We start from the raw sequence: 19295 nt of genomic DNA, 5'->3' as shown, positions 1-19295 counted from the left end.
CTCTCACATCACAGAACTCTCGATCCAGCACCAGCACCAGCAACGAATAGTGCAGCTACATGTAATGTTACCCATTCTTTTTGTTACTTGACCACTAAGAAATTTTATAAGAATCGGATTACCATATTTTTGTTTTGGCTATAGAATCTTAGATACGTGGTCTTGCTTTAATGTTTGATAGCAAATCAAGTTTTGTAATTCTGTTTTCTTTGCAATTCTATATTTATTTTTTGGGTTGAGGTTACTTTTTATTGCTTGGAGGTCATCAGATTCTAAATCTTCCCAGAAGAAAGAAATTGAAGAAGTAAGTTTATTATATGTTTTCACTTTTTAGCCTTTATTTGATTTGTATTTATTTATGATCTCTACATAGATGGATGGTAAACTAACAATGCTTGGTGCCCATACTACCTAGTTTATGGATCATAATAATCAACGTTAGTTCGGATAAAGCAATATTTAAATTTTTTGAAGACTTGCTTTGATGCTTTTGAATGAACATGTGAATGAGGGATGTGGATGCAAATTTCCGCCTTCTTCTTCTTGGACAAAATTGTACCTACAAAACAATTAACACCTTAGGTCAAGGCCAAGAGCCTCACTCGCCCACGATGAATTGGGGGGGGGGGCTTTGGCCGAAGAACCTCCGTTGCCAAAGTTAGAATTTAGAGAGAAAAGTATTTAGAGAGTTTTTGGGAGTTTTGCAAGAGTGTGGACTTAGCTTTTTAGAAGAAATAGGGTGATATATATAGGAAATGGGGTGGTATTTTGGTGATTCAATTAGCAATTAATATATTAATTAGGTATAAATATATTAATTGGCTAATTATCATAATAAAAGAAATGTTTTGGGAGGTTTTTGGAGGTTATAGAATGAGGATGGATGAGACAAATTTGAACTTGTTACCTATTTTGGGTACTCCTAATTTGGTTGATGGATGATTCTCCATTGCTCGTGTGTAGGAGACCCGGTATGCCTCGAGGGTAAATTTGTCATCTTCACCAAAAAATCCACGTGTCGCTTTGTGATTATTTTTGGCTCCACAAATGCCCCCACACCTGCTGGTCTGCTCGTAGGAAAGTGCAGCAGGTGTAGAGATCTTCTTACTCTAGGAAACTTAAGACTGTTTCCTGTTTTGATGTAGATTCCCTATTTAATATGAAATTAGATCCTTATAGGAAAATGAAGTAAATTTCTCTCAAAGCCTATTTAAGTCCACCTTAAGTGGGTTATTAAATCAACTTTGGAGAGTGATTTATTCTACCCTACAAGAGAGAGAGAGCTTAGAGGATATTTGTTCCCCCTTCTCTAGCAATCTTCTACATCTTTCCCGTGCAAATGACCGTCTTTCGTAGCTTTCTCCGTCTTCTCCATGCCGCACCAATGTAATAAAAACTTAATTTCTTTTTGTCTTCTTATTAGGTTGTGCTGCCACGGGACAGTCATCGAGGTGGTGCGGCACGTCGATTGGGCAAGGGCCAGGAGTCGGCTTGTTATGGGCCAATGAGGTGGTGTGGCAGAGGCCATTGCTTATGCTGCTCGGCTTGATTGAAACCAAGGATTAGCTCGGCATAAGCCGAGGAAGTGGCGTGGCATGGGTAATGGTTTAGGCTGCCATGTCTGGGCTGCTTGCCAAAAATGAGGAAACTGCTTGAGTTTGATTTCTCAACTGCCGTAGATGGAGCAGTCAAGGATAAAGCTGCCAAGATCGGAGCTGCTGAAGATGAAGTGTCGGATGAGTGAACTGTTAAGTGCAAAAGTGGCTGCTACCCTTGACCATTTGCTGCTTAGTTGATTTTCAAGCGTTCGATCTTTTAAGCTATGTGGCCTTCTCACACTAGAGAGCTTACCCAGATGGGTGTCGAGGAATTAGTTTACCCTCTCACACTAGAGAGCAATTAGTTTACCCTATTGCGCTGGAGAGCAATTAGTTTACCCTCTCGCACTGGAGGGCAATTAGTTTATCCTCTCGCACTGGAGAGCAAACCCATATGGGTGCCAGGGAATTGGTTTACCCTTCCACACTGGAAAGCAATTAGTTTATTCTCTCGCATTGGAGAGCAGTCCATTTTGGGTGTCGGGGAATTGGTTTACCCTCTCGCACTAAAGAGCAATTAGTTTATCATCTCGCACTGGAGAGCAAACCCATATGAGTTTTTAGCAGTCATTGTGGATAGCAGTTAAGCCATGCTTATGAATAACTTCTTGAATCTTCATTAAGAATAAAGAAATAAATCAACTGTGTTGGAAGGCAGAAACTGCATAACAAACTAGATAATCTTCGGCTTGTGAAACCTTGTTCGTCGAGCTGCTTGAGACTTCGAACTTATTTGGCAAAGCCCAAACGAGGTTCAGGGGGTGATGGAGACTTCCCCTGTTTGTGTAGGCTGTTTCGTTGACCTATCAAGATACTCATCGCATCGACCCTCATTTGTCAGCTTCTTAAGGTACTGCTTCCACTTTAGGCAGTCGTTGGTAGTGTGGCCTGGTCCTTGATGGAATGCGCAATACTTTGTATGATCCAGCCTGGTAAGATCGCATTTCATGGGTGGCAGTAGTTTGAACCAAGGTTCGTTCTTGAGTTTGCGGAGAATTTGGCCGATTGGAACTATGAACTTGGTGAATGTTTTAGGCCCTGAGTCTTCTTTGGTCGAGAAATGTTCCATGTGCTTCTTTTCCGACTCATTTCTGTTAGACTACTTGGCCTCGTCCCATAATGCATGCTTTTCTGCCAAAGCATACGAAGTTGCTAGGGTCAGTTCTTCTCCCATGATTAGTTTTCCGAATAAATGATGTTCAGTGGGAAGTCCATTTCTGAATGCTGCAGTTGCTATGTCTTCGTTGCAACCAACAATCTCGGCCTTCTCCGCTTTGAATCTCCTGGCATAGTCGCTAATTGTCTCCCAATGGTCTTTTATGATGCTGAAGAGATGGTCGGATATCCTTTTGATTGAGCAGTTAGACAAATACTTCTTAGTGAAAATAAAGGAAAGTTCGTTAAAACTCCGGATCGACTGCGGCGGCAGAGTGTGAAACCAGTCTTGCGCCTCGTTTTGTAAAGTTGTGGCAAAAATTTTGCACATAAGCGTATCATTGTTCTTGTAGAGGATCATGGTACTACGGTAGTGCTTGAGATGTCGATCTGGATCTTCGTCTCCTTTGTACGAAATGAAGTGAGGCATAGTGAACCCACAAGGTGGATCTGTCTGCTCGATCTCATTCGTGAATGGTGATATGCTTATGTTGGTCATGTCTCGTCGAAGTGCATCATCAGCAGCCTCGTTATGTTGGAAATTATCCAATCGTTCGGTTATGAGTCTCTCAACTTCTTCTTGAATTTCCCTCTGCTAGGGCAGTGAAACTTTCGGCTACCTCCAATTGTGACCTATGGGTCTAGGCCGCTCTTCCCTATGCTCGACTCGTTCATGTCGCGATTGTGGCGCATGTGGCATGTACCTAGCAGGCGAACGGGTCGTTTGTAGGCTGCCGGTTGAACTTGAGTCGGATTGAGTGACTGCTTCTCTCCGTCTGCCGTGCTGCCTACTCCGATGTGAGGTGGAGAATGCTCATTGCGAGCCTAGTTGTGAATGAACATTTCGCCTGGAAGGTTGTCCATGTTGATAATCGGAGTGTGACCTCAACCGTGAACGTATGCTCGTCCGTGGGCTTGATTGGGAATGCACGCTTCTCTGCGCGCTAAGACGAGAGTATACGCTATCCTAATGACCCAAGCGGAAGCGTAAACTGCCAGAACGCTTGGAATGTGGCTGGTTAATGGGCTGTTTACAGGGACGCTGGTGGAGAGGTTCGTCTGCCCTTGTCTTACTTCGAGACACCTCGTCCGGGGCACGTTGGATATTGGTGCATTGCAAGAGTTGATTCACCAAGGTTGTCTGTTGTGCAAGGGCACTCATCAACTCTATGACTTGTTGAGACAAGTGTTGTTCGCCATTTGGATTGGAAGAGCTTAAAAGGAATGTGCCTCATTGAGTAGTGGAAGTGTGGTAGACTCCGGGTGCGAGATTTGAATTAGGAAATGTCAAATCCGCGGAGAAATATGGTGAAAATGCCCCCGGCTCGATGGTTGCTCCAGATAGTTGAGATATTCTCGGGCCAACTTGAGCTGCTTGGGAAACCATGGGAGGCAGGGCTGCGGGAGCAGGCTGGGTCACGGGAGCAGGTTGCTCAATACGTGGTGCATGCAAATGCAAGGCTTGGGCTCGGGCCCATGCAAGCTTGGATGGCATGGCTTGGGCCATTGTGGAACCTTGTAGTGGTGGTGCCACTCTGCTTACGATCGCATTTTGCCTCATGGATCTCCGCGATCCCATTTCTTGAGTATTGGAATTTTCACTTATGGAATTTTCTAAATTTCTAGCCATTATATTTTTCTTATACGTTTTATCAAAGAACCTTTGCAAATAAAAAATTCTAATAATAAGAACGTATGAAAAATATTCAAATGGACTAGAAAATAGAGAAAAAACCTTTTTTTGCCAGAGTCTTATACGAGTATGGATTTCAACTCTCAATGAAAGCACCAATTTATGGATGCAAATTTCCGTCTTCTTCTTCTTGGACAAAATTGCACCTACAAAAAAATTAACACCTTAGGTCAAGGCCAAGAGCCTCATGCGCCCACGATGAATTGGGAGGGGGCTTTGGCTGAAGAACCTCCGATGCCAAAGTTAGAATTTAGAGAAAAAAGTATTTGGAGAGTTTTTGGGAGTTTTGCAAGAGTGTGGACTTAGCTTTTTAGAAGAAATATGGTCATATATATAGGGAATGGGGTGTTATTTTGGTGATTCAATTAGTAATTAATATATTAATTAGGTATAAATATATTAATTGGCTAATTATCATAATAAAAGAAATGGTTTGGGAGGTTTTTGGAGGTTATGGAATGAGGATGGATAAGACAAATTTGAACTTGTTACCTATTTTGGGTACTCCTAATTTGGTTGATAGATGATTCTCCACTGCTCGTGTGTAGGAGACCCGGTATGCCTCGAGGGTAAATTTGTCATCTTCACCTAAAAATTCAGATGTCGCTTTGTGATTATTTTTCGCTCCACAAGGGAGGTCTTCAAAAACCTCCGAAAACAACCTCATCTATATAGTGATAAAGATTGCAAAACAACTTTACCTCAACTGTGCAACTGATAAAGTAAGATGATGACATTAAGTTAACTGGTGTCGTATGTTCAAAACTTTCCAGGCCATTGGTTTTCCCTTGAGTTAGCCATGAAAGTACTAGGCATTTACGAGAAGTGGGGATAATCTCAGAATTCAGAGTTGTTCTGAATTGACTGCCTGCATTATTCCTGATGTCTGATCACTTTTTATATCCTTTGGTCTTCATCGCGTTTATGAGCTTACAACATGAATTTTGTCCCTTTGCCAGTCTATTTTGTTATTTTTGCTGTCTAAATTTGTTTCCATGGTGTTGTACCTTGTAACTAAAAGGTTTTGATACTGCAAAGTGCGATTTCTTATTATCGATGTGATCAAGATTTAAGTTGTTCTGTGTGTCAATTAGGTACTTTCCACTTGACTTGGTAGGATTGTGCCAAACTTGATATCAAGGAAGCATACGAATAGTGCAGCTACATGTAAAGCTACCAATTCTTTTTGTTACTTGACCACTAAGAAATTTTATGAGAATCGGATTTCCATATTTTTGTTTTGGCTATAGAATCTTAGATACATGGTCTTGCTTTAATGTTTGATAGCAAATCAAGTTTTGTAATTCTGTTTTTGTTTCTCATACCATATGACTCTTTAATTGTAAACTACTGGATGGCTACATGTGTACATGTGAAATGTATACTTTCACAACAGTAAACAGAAAAGAAAGTAAGCAAGGAAGTGTTAGACTATGATGAACTGTCATTCTGTAGGATTTATTATAGACACCATGAATAGAATCATAGATCAGATTATTGAAGTATCACATTTTATGCTGTACTCAGGGTCAGGGAGACCATGCTATAAACTAGGACTAGACAGCATCATATGTCAAATTTTAGTCCAAAAGCCCAAAACCATTTCGGGATTTCCAATTTGTCTCGAAATCCCGAAACTATTTTGGGATTCCCGAAAATTTGGTTTGGGATCGGTATTGAAATTGGGATTCCCGAAAATTTCGGTTTGGGAATCAGACAAGGATTTTGGTATGGGATCCCATACCGAACCACCCCAATGTACCAATCTCATTTTGGTTCAAAAATAAAAAAAATAATCTACAATCTCAATAACGAAAGATAAAAATGCCAAGTACCCACAAAATGTACCCCAAACCTGATTTAGGGTACATATCAAAATTAAAAATTATGAGTGCAAATAAAAGATTTAAAACAATTAAGGGCATAAATAAAAGTTTAAATATATGAGTACAAATTAAAATTAACAAGAAAATGGGTAAAGATTAAAAAATAGTTGCAAATTAAAAATACAAATACATGATACAAAATTTAACCATGTAAATATACCAAATGTAACATTTTGGAAATGTTTAATAATTTTTAATTATAAATTTTAAATATGATAACATGTAATCTATTGTTATTCAAATTATGACACGATAAACTAAAGGACCTTGATCAAAAGTTGAAAAAAAATAAGATTTCAATTATTAAATTGGAAAAAATGATATATTAAAACCTAATTTTGTTGTGGTCTATTTTTATCTGACAAGGGGAGAGGGGCCGACGGCACAGGAGAGAGGGAAGAGAGATGTGTGTTTGTAGAATTGTAGGGGAATGTGTGTGTTTTTATACCTCCTACATTTTGCCTTTATTTATAGTAGTAAAGGGAGAGAAGATATTCCTTCTTCTCCAAGTAATACAAGTTGTAATAGGAAAAAATAACTAGAATAAAATCTAATCTAGTATTTACACAATCATACTTAAACTAGGAATGTTCACAGCACTCCCCCTTGAATATGTAAATACTCAAGGTAGATTCAGCATCATGCAGAAGTTGAGGAAGTCGACTCGTCCGCACTGATTCCAAGGAACAACGCTTATTCTTAATAAGGTAGGAACTTGCATAAGTAGTAAGTCTCACTAAAAAAACCCTAAGGTTATGGCAAAAACCCGAGTAGGGACAAAATCCATAGTCTGAGGAAAAATGTATGAGAAATGCAAAGTCAAAAGAAACGTCTACAGGACGTCATCAGGGATATGACCAGCCCAAAGTGGGTGCCTCGTTAAAACCTAGTTAGGTAGCAAAAACCCATTGGGAAAAATGTTCATAATCGTAGGGAAAAAGAGTACTTTTAAGATCAAACAAGTATCTACAGGATACTCCCCCTGAGTTTGACATAATTCCAAAGAGAAATAGCAAAGTTACAACTCATAAAGTTTACGCATACCAATTCGATGAACAAACTTCTGAAATGTCGCCTTCAGCAGTGATTTGGTGAAGAGGTCGGCTAGATTGTCTTGTGAACAGATTTGCGTGACTTCAATCTTTTGATGCTCTTGTTGTTGATGTGTAAAGAAAAACTTCGGCGCAATGTGCTTGGTGTTCTCTCATTTGATGTAACCCTTCTTGAGTTGTTCGATGCAAGCTGTGTTGTCCTAAAAAATCATTGTCGGGGCATTAACGGCGGGATGAAGATCGCAGGAGCTTCGAATATGGCCCACTACTACTCTCAACCAAAAGCATTCCCGAGTTGCTTCATGTAAGGCGAGAATTTCAGCCTGGTTAGACGAAGTTGTAACTAAGGTTTGTTTAGTTGACCTCCAAGAGATTGTGGTGCCTTTAACGGTAAAGACATAACCCGTTTGAGAACGCGCCTTGTGCGGATCGGATAAGTATCCAGCGTTGGCATAACCAACAAGGCGAGAATCAACCTGATGAGCATAGGGTGCGGCATCACTCGATGATTCATAGGGATAGAACAAGCCCAAATCCGTAGTACTCTTAAGGTAACTGAAGATGTCTTTCACGCCAGTCCAATGTCTGCGTGTTGGTGCATTGCTGTATCTTTCCAAAAGATTAACAGCGAAGGAGATGTCGGGTCTAGTGCATTGAACTAAGTACAATAAAACGCCTATCGCACTTCGATAAGGAACTTTAGGCTCCAAAATCTCTTCATTATCCTCCTTCGGACGGAAGGGATCTCGTTTTGCATCTAGCGTACGAACGACCATAGGAGTACTCGAAGACTTCGCTTTATCCTCATTAAAATGACGCAACACCTTCTGGGTGTAGTTCGATTGATGTACTAGGATTCCATCCGAACAATGCTTTATCTCGAGACTGAGACAGTATCGAGTCTTACCTAGATCTTTCATCTCAAATTCCGACTTCAGGTGCGAAGCAATTCTTGCGAGCTCTTCAGGAGTTCCGATGAGATTCATGTCATCGACATATACTGCAACAATCGCAAATCCGGAATGTGACTTCTTAATGAACACACAAGGGCATAGTTCGTTGTTCACTTATCCCTGACTAGTCAAATACTCACTCAGACGGTTATACCACATTCTTCCGGATTGTTTCAAACCTTAGAGTGAACGCCTCAGCCGAATTGAAAGCGTGTTCCGGGGTTTGGAAATATTTGAACCAGTCAATGTAAGTCCTTCGGGAACTTTCATATAAATTTCTGTATCAAGATCCCCATAGAGGTACGCGGTTACTACGTCCATCAGCTGCATATCCAGTTTTTCAGAAACTACCAAACTGATAAGGTAGCGAAAAGTAATCACATCCATAACGGGTGAGTAAGTTTCGTCGTAGTCAATCCCAGAGTGTTGTGAGAAACCTTGTGCTACAAGACAAACTTTGTAACGCACAATCTCGTTCTTCTTATTACGCTTCCAAACGAAAACCCACTTGTAGCCAACGGGTTTCACATTTGGAGGAGTAGGAACTACAGGTCCAAACACCTTACGTTTTGCAAGTGAATCGAGTTCGACTTGGATTGCTTGTTTTTAGTTTGACTAATCAGCTCTACGTCCACATTCATCAACGGAACGTGGTTCAATGTCATCGCTCAACATGATCTCAGTAGCTACTGCAAATGCTAATGCATCGTTGACAGTCATCTCATTTCTACACCACACATCATCTAAGCTAGCATAATAGATCAAAATCTCACGATTCTCGAGAGGAGGATTCGACTCTTCAAGGATGCTTCCGTAATCTAGAATTTCCTCATGAGTTGGGTAGAATGAGTAAGCGATAGTTGGATTCACGGTAGGCTCGTCAGGACCTTATGTCGTGGTTTTCTTTTTCCGAGGGTGTGAATCCTTTGAACCAAGGGGTTTGCCACTCTTTTGTGTAAAGGCAGATGATTGGCTAGCTGCTAATGTACGTGGATCACCAGAATTGGCGTCCCGGGCTTCCAGAAGGGCAGTCCGTCGTACATCTGGTACATCCATCTTTGCTGGGGTATTTGCAGCTGGAATATGTAATCTTGTCACGCGCGCTAGATCGGTGAAAACATCTGGCATGCTCTGAGTTATGCTCTGGAGATCTAATATGCGCTGCACTTCAGCTTCAAACTGAGCGGTACGGGGATCTAAATGAGATAAAGTGAGAGTCGTCCACGATAATTCGCGTCGTTCATTAGAAACGTTGACGTTCTTATCTCCCCTTAACAACGGGAAGACTGTCTCGTAGAAGTGACAATTCACGAAATGAGCGGTAAACAGATCGCCTGTCAAAGGTTCTAAGTAACGAATAATCGAAGGAGAATCATATCCGACATAGATTCCCATCCTTCGCTGAGGCCCCATTTTTGTACGTAAGGGTGGCGAGATCGACACATATACCGCACAACCAAAGACGCGCTGATGCGATATGTCGGGTTCGCATTTGGTGACCAACTGAAGGGCACTAATGGTTGTGTCGCAACAGGGCTCAGGCGGACCAACTTTGCTACGTGCAATATTGCATGGCCCCATGCAGCGATCGGGAGCTTGGTACGTATGACCAACGATCGAACAATCATTTGTAAGTGGTTAATGAAAGCCTCTGCCTGGCCGTTCTGGGTGTGAACATGGAGTACAGGATGTTCCACTTCAACCCCAACCGACATGCAATAGTCATCAAAAGTTTTAGATGTGAATTCTCCAGTATTATCCAATCGAATAGATTTGATCGGATAATCAGGGTGGTGAGCCCTAAGCTTGATAACCTGAGCCAACAGTTTGGAGAATGCAGCGTTCCTTGTGGACAACAAGCACAAGTGTGACCAACATGTAGAAGCGTCAACCAAAACCATAAAATATCTAAATGGTCCGCAAGGAGGTTGAATCGGTCCACAAATGTCCCCCTGAATCCGTTGTAGAAAAATAGGAGGATTCGAATGAATCTTGTCATAAGAAGGCTTAGTAATAAGCTTTCCCATAGAACCTGTTTGACATGCGATTTCATGGATCAAACCTAAGCTTCGGGTTAGTGGATGCCTGTGTGAAGATTTGAGGATACGTTGCATCGCTCTTCGTCCAGGATGTCCCAAACGATTATGCCAAAGTGTAATTTCGTGCGCGGTCCTTGTGGTAGGGCCGGCTATATAGTGGCATTCTATGGGGCATATGGTCATAGTATACAGATCACTCGGGATACGCTCAATCTTCTCGAGAATACGCTTCTGGCCATATTCGTAGGAAGTTATGCACATAAATTCAACTCCATTTTCTACGTGGGTTTCATCGTGGTAATTGTTATCTCTAATGTCCTTGAAATTGAGTAACGTTCTTCTGAAACGTGGAGAATAGAGTGCCTCAGCAATGGTCAAGATTGTACCATTGGACAACATTATACGTGTCGTACCAAATCCTTCTATCAGGTTGGATGGGCCTGAGAGGGTTGTCAGAGGTGCATTCTTAGGTATGAAGTTAGTGAAATAGATGCGTTCACGCAAAACAGTGTGCGTGGTTGCACTATCTGCCAGACAACTAACTTTCCCACTAGTCATACCTAGAATGAAAAATTAATTTGAATCGGTCACATGCATAAAAGTTTATAAAAACAAATATCAATTCAAAATAATTTCATTTATTCAAGGATTAAAACTTAATATCCAAAACAAATCGCCAACTAATAATCCAAAACATAAAGGAAAATTGTTCAAAATCAACAAAAAACAAGGGGGTTCTGCCACTAGGTGGAATTCGGCCCCAATGGTCTTATTTTAACTAGAAAATAAGTCAATGTATAAGATTCTAATCTTCCATGGGAGTGGTATCCTCCTGAAAGTCAGAAACCTTCATTTTTATAGTCTCCGGTTCGTCCACTTGCATGAAGTTTGATTCAAGCTTCTTACGACGAGAATGATATTCATCTACAACCTTTTTGGGAGCTCGGCAAACACGGGACCAATGGTCCTTTGAACCACATCAATAGCACATATCGTCATCCATGGTTTTGGGTGGGTGCTTTGCCCTTATTCTTAAAGTTCGGGGCCTTAGGAGCGAGGTTTGGGCGTTTCTGGGCTTTGTTTCCTCCTTTGGATGGGCCTTGGCTCTATTGACTTTTGTGGGATGGCTTTTGGCCTCCCCTACCACGCCTCTTTTGGTGTGTTGGGTGCTGATTAGTGCTATAATGTGCTTCAGGCACAACAGTAGCCCTAGTAGGTCGAGCTTAATGATTCTTCATCAACAGCTGGTTTTGCTTTTCAGCAAGAAGTAAAACAGAGATCAAATCTGAGAACTTGGTGAACTTCTGAGCTCTATATTGTTGATGCATGACAATATTAGAAGCATAGAAGGTCGAGTAGGTCTTCTCTAGGAGATCCTCTTCAGTCAAAGTGTCATTGCAAAACTTGAGAAGTGATCGGATTCGACAAACTTCAGAATTATATTCATTCACAGACTTAAATTCTTGGAAGCGCAAGTGCTGCCAGTCGTGTCTTGCTTCAGGCAAGAATATGTCCTTTTGGTGATCGAAATGATCAGCCAAAACGACCCATAATGCACGTGGATCCTCCTCAGCAAGGTACTCAGTTTACAGAGCGTCATGGATATGTCTTCGGATGAAGATTATAGCAGTGGCTTTTTCAGCTTCGCCAACAGGTTCATCTGTTGCTTCTTCAATAGTAGGATGCAAGTTCTTTGCAATGAGGTGGAGCTTCATATCTTGAACCCACTTGGGGTAGTTCCTTCCAGAGACCTCTAAAGCGGTGAAGTCGAGTTTGTTTAAATTCGACATGTTCCTATCACAAAGTAGATGGACAAGATGTGCTAGTGTAATGGAGAAAAATCAATCCATTCACATAGGAGTAAAACATACAGGTTCTAATAGACATGTATTGGTTTAATTTTGCATGAAAAACTTCGGGTTTTCATGGGTGATATGTTTAAGTGAAAACTTCAGGTTTTCAAACAAGGCATGTTTATAAGAAACTTCAAGTTTCAAAGTAATTATGAACTTCAGGTTCATATATTCCTGCATGCAAACGCAAATATATATGCAAACAAATATGCAAGAAATATAACTTTAGGTGTATAATTATAATTGAATTAATTATTTGGACTGCGGGCCAAATTAAAGTGTGGGTGAAAAATATAAAAACCCAAATTATTTAAAGATATAAAATCTCGGGGCCTAAAGTATGGGCAAAGCCCACGGGTGGCTCATGGGTGAGCTGCAGGCTCACGGGGAGACATGGCAAGAGAAATGGGCTACTGTAGGTAGCAAAAAAAATTTCTTTGTGTTTTTTTTTCACACACAAGCTGCTTCAGGCAGGTCCAAGAAAAATCAAAACAAAAAAAATTTCCTTTTTTTTCGAGCTGGGCCGCTGCAGGCGAGCCCAGAAAAAACAAAAAGTTTTTTTTTTTCACCAGGCCGAGAAGAAAATGGGCCAAATGGATGGGCTATAATCGGGGAGCCCAGATGGCAAGGCTTCAAGCAGAACACCAAAGCCCGGAGGCCTGGTGTTTGTGACCGTGTCCATCTAAGCCCTAATAGGCTCGGGGCTGAACCAAAAACGCCCCAACGTGTGCTGGGTGTGTATCACAGGGGAAGAACATCGATTTTGATCGACGGCGCCACTGCAGGTGGTCGTGTCGAGGTTGTTGGGGCTCGGAGTGAGTCACGGTTGTCATGGATAACCACGGAGATAAGAGAATCTCAACGTTTCAACAACTATAAAACCCTAAAAATTGAAATCGAATTTTTGAGAAAATTCCGACGAGATTCTGGTGAATCTCAGTTTAATTGTCGACATGCGACGACTTCAGGTCGTCGGGAATTTGAACCAAAGGCTCAGGGTTATGGCTGCAGGCCATGCCATGGTCGGGGACACCATGAAAGGTGTCGGATTTCTGGGTTTTCTGGAAAGAAAGAGGGCTGCATGCTCTCGGTTTTGGGTGAAGGAACCCATATGTAGGATGGTGGTCACGGGTTTGAAAGAACCCTAGGTTCCCAAAAATTGTTTTATATATATTTTTTTTTCAATTCAATTCAGTTAGATGCATATATAATTCAATGAATCACATATTTACTTTGATGCATATGCAAATAATAGTTTCAATGCATGTACATATGTAAGATTTAATTCATGAAAAATATCAAATTCACATAATTGCAGCAATTTTGGTTATGAGGCATACACAATTTATGTAGAATCTAAAATACGTTAAACGTAAAGTTGGGTCATACATCATGGTGAATGTTCATATTATCATGGCTTGCAAAATATCGAGTTAAAAGTCGTTGTTTTGAAAGAACCTGATTGCGTGATAATATGGATGAACTGGTTTGATGCAGAAAAAAAATTCTCCAACGTCAGATTCCTAAGCGCAGCGATAGGAGCGTGCTGATAATGTGTCGTGGTCTATTTTTATCTGACAAAGGGAGAGGGGCTGACGGCACAGGAGAGAGGGAAGATAGATATGTGTTTGTAGAATTGTAGGGGAATGTGTGTGTTGTTATCCCTCCTACATTGTGCCTTTATTTATAGTAGTAAAAGGAGAGAAGATATTCCTTCTTCTCCAAGTAATACAAGTAGTAATAGGAAAGGATAACTAGAATCAAATATAATCTAGGATTTACACAATCATACTTAAACTATGAATGTTCACAACAAATTTCTCTCTTTTTTTTTTTTTTGTACAGTTTTTATCACATATGGTCTCTGGAATTGGACTTTTTAATCAAAATGTTACCTGAAACAGAAAATCCATCAATTTGGTATTTGAAACGAAACCAACATATCAAATTGATCGTTCCGTCAAATTTTTTGTTATGTGTTAATATAACACACGAATGGGTTCTACATGTCCATTCATCTCAATTAACGTGGATTAATAAAAACCAAACTTTTATAAATATTTAAAAACTAAAATTAACAAAACTACTCTCTCCCTAGGGTAGATAATATCGTTTGTTAAAAAAAATTAACAAACTAAAAAAAATATATATAAAAACTCAAAAGAAAAACATCTTCTTCTTCAAGGTACCCTCTCCTTTTAAGTGACTGACAGTTAAAACTTAGGGTTTTTTTTTTTTATCTTCGTTACCGATCTAAGAAGAAGGCTCTTGAGAGTCGTTAGATCAAAGATACGGTACAGTGAAGCCGAAAAGCCATACGGGGAAGGATTTTGCCACCAAGATCGATGTTGCAACGACGAACCGCGACAATAGGAAAGCCGGAATAGCTGACTGAGGATAAGAAAATGAAGGACACACGAGATTGATAAGCTCATATTTATATATATTTTACATCAAATTCACTTGTCTTTTCTTAGTTAGTTCCTTATATTTTTGATCTATTTACTTTGTTTGTGTTTTGTAGGATTTGTCAAGCACAGAAAAGAAAAATAGCATAAGTGAGATTTTAAGTAACAAATTCGTCAAAACTGCTTGTGCAGATCAGCTGACTTTGGAAGCAATTTACGAACAGCTCATAATGAATTAAGGAATTAGCCTTATATGCTTGGAAAGCTACGGATGTCTATTTTTTGAAGCATTTCGCGGATTGTTAATATCGTTTTTCTAGAAGAAGTTATGGACCTTTTAACACTGCAACGTTACCAAGAGGTTGAGCAGTTTGTAACTGCAATGAAAGCAATAAACCCAATAAATGTAGCAGCCGAAACTGATTCAGCCAAGAATAAGGCAGCTGACACTTATTCAAATATAAAAGGGAATGGAATTAAAGATGAGGATTAAGAGGGAGTAATTGGCATAAAGGCTACTCAAAGAGTTACAATTGTTTTACCATTTCCTCTCACTTATTGTCATCACTAAATGACTATCTTTTGTTTTAACTTAAGGATTGTGTGTAACTAAATTTTTAGTAGTTAGGGGCTGTTTTGAAGCCCCGAATATGATTGCAAGTTTGTTATGACATTTCGTTTGAATTACTTTTTGAATGGATGAAAATTGGTTCACTACTTGTCTCATTGATGAATTCTTTGTGTTTTCTACGGATGCATACTTAGTAAGCATATCTAGGATTCTAATGCTATGAATACGTGTGTGCCTACCTTTGTCGAATGAGGACCTACATATGTTCTAGAGTAATACTTGTTAATTGCAATTAACATCTGAACCAATTTCTAGGATAAGTAAGACAACGCCAGTACTTATGATGACTCAAACTCTTTTTGTTCTTAATGATTTCTACTTGTTAAATCTATGAATATTCCATTCTAGATTGCATGCTAGGGACTAAGTTAAGTTGAAAACGTCATTCTCTTAACATACTACATAAGAAAGAGTAATAGGTTGAGTTCTAACATTGAGCCAACTTGAGCATCTTCATTTGGAAATAAAAGGAATTTGAATGAAACATAACATGTTAGCATGATTATATGGTGGTGGATAGCAATTCCCCTAACTCATTTTTCTTAATTTGTGAACTACTTAAAATCTGTTTCTGTCCTGTTTTCATTCGATTTAATTTAAATAGCAAATCAACTCCAAAAATCCCAAATATTTGTGTGAGTGTAACTCTGTGTGTCTAGTGTGTTCATATAAAATTTCGTAGACTTTAGGTAAGTGTTAGTCGGTCTAATAATTATTTTTCGGTGGCTGGTCAGTAGGGACAGCAACTCAGTTTTTGTGACATTTTAAGTAGTTAGATAAAACAATCTTCTACAGGAAAGACCCTTATTTTCATATGCTACAATTGACAAATCTTAGTGTTAATAAAGAAAATCAATAGGACATTTGTGTGCTGCTTTGTGGTGTGCTTTTAATCCTATCAGAGATTGAGTGCTCGCACTGCAGCATTACGACATCCGTGGAAGCTTGAAGAAGTAAAATTTACAACAAAATAAAATCTTCTAAATAGAGTTGGGCGCGCTCTCTCTCTCTCTTTCTCTCTCGCTGCTCTTTCTTTGATCTGACAACGACATGACCGATTTCACTTCCAAAGAATTTCCGACAATGACATAGCCGATGATTTCACTTCTAGAGAATTTTCACGGAAGAACTAAAATAATTGATGGTGAACAAACCAAAGACTAGAGATCAAAGTCAGGAGTTATATCAATTTGAAAGACAATTTTGTTGGATTTTTGGATTGCCAGGCCCGTCCCACTCTAATGACACCGATACTATTTCCAACTTTACCACCTGCCCAATCCGTCGGGTATGAAATTTTACCATAAAAAACGTCGGTATTAGTTAGAGTAGGGTAATTCTATTTAAACTTATTGAGTTTCTTTGAACCCCCCATGTGGGACATTTAACAAATTTTACCTAAAAAAACCTTTATCAGCACATGATTGTCACATCTTTCAAAGCTGCAGAGCAGCTTCCCATTCATTTCACGTGGTGATGATCTTGTTTTCCACTAAAAAATTCATCTGGGCTCCACTCCATTTTGAGTCACTTACCAATCCTTATTTGTGGGAATTTCTTTTAGGCCTAATCGGATAAATAGTCCCCGTGGTCATAAGGTATTCAGATGATAGCCCATGTGGTAAAAAAATTCGGATTTAAACCTCTGTGGTCACAGTCTGTTAGGATTTATGCCCTTTTGTCATTCCTCCATTAGGTTTAGGTTGGCCAAATCGGATAAATGGTCCCCGTGGTCATAAGGAATTCGGAAGATAGCCCCTGTGGTAGAAAAAATTCGGATTTAAACCCCTGTGGTCTAAGTCAATTAGGATTTATGCCTGAAATTAGAGGTTCTGTCATTCTTTCGTTAAGCTTATAGGTGGAGCAGAGTTTCTCTGAGTATCTATAAATAAAAAATATCTTACAATAAAAAGAGGGGGGGGAAGAAGATTTCAGTTTATGGTAAAAAAATTCATTCATCTCAGTTATTTCACGAGAAGAAAAAGACGAAAACAGAGGATCTGTTGAATTTCAAATAGTTAGTTTCACCAATAGGATACGAAGACTTACTTCACATTTACAATTCCACAAAAAAACTATTTATCTCAGAGAGGTTTACGTAAAATTCTGGGAAAACTCTAACGATTACTGTCTTATTTGTCAAAGAAAAATAGAATATGTTATAAAGAATTAATTAATCGGTTGGATATTCGGGAGTAAAAAACTCGTTAATTTTATAAAGGCATTTTGAATTATTTGATTTACTAGATCTTGAATTTTAATGAATTATGTGATTTATTAGTTCCACCTCGTTCTGTCGCGTCTCCTCAGAGAAACTCTGCTCCACCTGTAAGCTTAGCGGAGAAATGATAAAACCTCTAGTTTCAGGCATAAATCCTAACAAACTTAGACCACAGGGGTTTAAATCCGAATTTTTTTTACCACATGGACTATCTGCCGAATACCTTATGACCACGGGGACCATTTATCCGATTTTGCCAACCTAAACCCAATGGAGGAATGACATAAGGGCGTAAATCTTAACAGACTTAGATCACAGGGGTTTAAATCCTAACAGACTGTGACCACAGGGGTTCAAATCCGAATTTTTTTACCACATGGGCTATCATCCGAATACCTTATGACCACTAGGACCATTTATCCGATTAGGCATTTCTTTTATATAGATTTTCTGACCCATTGGAAGGCTTCGGACATTTATACGATTGTAGAGACAAAATATAGAACACCATTGGAGATGCTCTCAGTGCTACCAACTCGGGTAACCTGTCGTGGGCCGTTACGAGCCAACACTTGGGAAGACTTCAGGAGATGACGCTCCTGCCCTACACACGACTACCTTTATGGCGCGTTTACGTAACTGTAATTGGATTGAGGAGGAATTGAATTGAGAATGAATTGGATTGAGGAGGTGTCAGAATCGAATTCCTGTTAAAGCTGTTTACTTAAATGTTCTGGAATCGGAGTAAAAATGAAACAAAATTCATATAAGTTGTTTACTAGTTCACCTGAATCGGAATGAAAATTAATATGATTACTAAAATACCCTTAATCTAAATAATAGAAAAATTCACAAGTTTTTAATACAATTTCACACTCACACACTGATGCGATGTAATTTAAGCACTCAAATTAAACCTTCTTTTGACAATTGTAGTATATGTATAAGTAGGGATCGTTCTGGACCGGGGATTAGGAGGGCTTCCTAAAACCTTTAAATTGACTCAAAAAACATAAAAACAAAATTAAAAACGTTTGAATAGACTCAAGGGACTCAAAACAGATTCTAAAGATTCAAAACAACTTAAAAACACTCAAAATTGCCTAAAAGCACAAACTAGGCAGATTTGGACTCTAAATCAACTATGGACGAATTTAGTGTTTTGGCTTGAATCAAAACACTCAAAAACACAAACAAAACAGAAATTTAACACTTTGAAACAAGAAAGTAAAAAGGGGATTTTGGTTTGGATGAATTTGAAATAAACAAGCAAGTTATAAAACTAGGCAGATTCTAAAATGAATTTGAGAAATAAAATGATGGATGGATTAGTTAGAGGTCCGTTCTTCACACATGACACTCTTGTACATGAATCGATTTCCAATTGCTTTTCAATAAACTATTATGCTCAACACCCCAGATTAACCGTGATGCACAAATTAACCCTCAGATTTTCCTTTACTCATTGAATTGGATGAATGCATGCGACAACCCAAATCATTCTCTAAAAGTCCTCTATATGAATGCATAATAGAGTTACAATGAGAGATCATTATGTTCAATGAAAATCATAAGTGTTGACGAGACAATTATAACTATGAATGCATGATACAATTGCCAAGAATTCAATTAATGCGATTGTGATAAACAACCTTCACTACTCATGAATATAAACTTGTAACGATTAGGTGAAACTCATTTATATTCTAGCATCTAATTTATTCATGAAAATTAAGTATGTATCCTTAATAAACATACAAGAATCAGTTATGAATAAAATAGATAATTGAATTGCAATCACAACTT

At 39.2% G+C, this 19295-nt stretch overlaps 1 long non-coding RNA gene across 1 annotated transcript; it reads left to right on the top strand.

Moving 5' to 3' along the window:
• The first annotated feature begins 239 nt into the window (after positions 1 to 239).
• LOC139190219 (uncharacterized) lies at positions 240 to 5796 on the top strand. Its single transcript, XR_011574302.1, has 2 exons — positions 240 to 304; positions 5541 to 5796. It is a non-coding gene; the product is annotated as an uncharacterized lncRNA (long non-coding RNA).
• Positions 5797 to 19295: the final 13499 nt, after the last annotated feature.

Source organism: Malus domestica, chromosome 12 (genome assembly GCF_042453785.1).
Source record: "Malus domestica chromosome 12, GDT2T_hap1".
NCBI lineage: Eukaryota > Viridiplantae > Streptophyta > Magnoliopsida > Rosales > Rosaceae > Malus > Malus domestica.
This window is presented reverse-complemented; position numbering and strand designations above follow the sequence as displayed.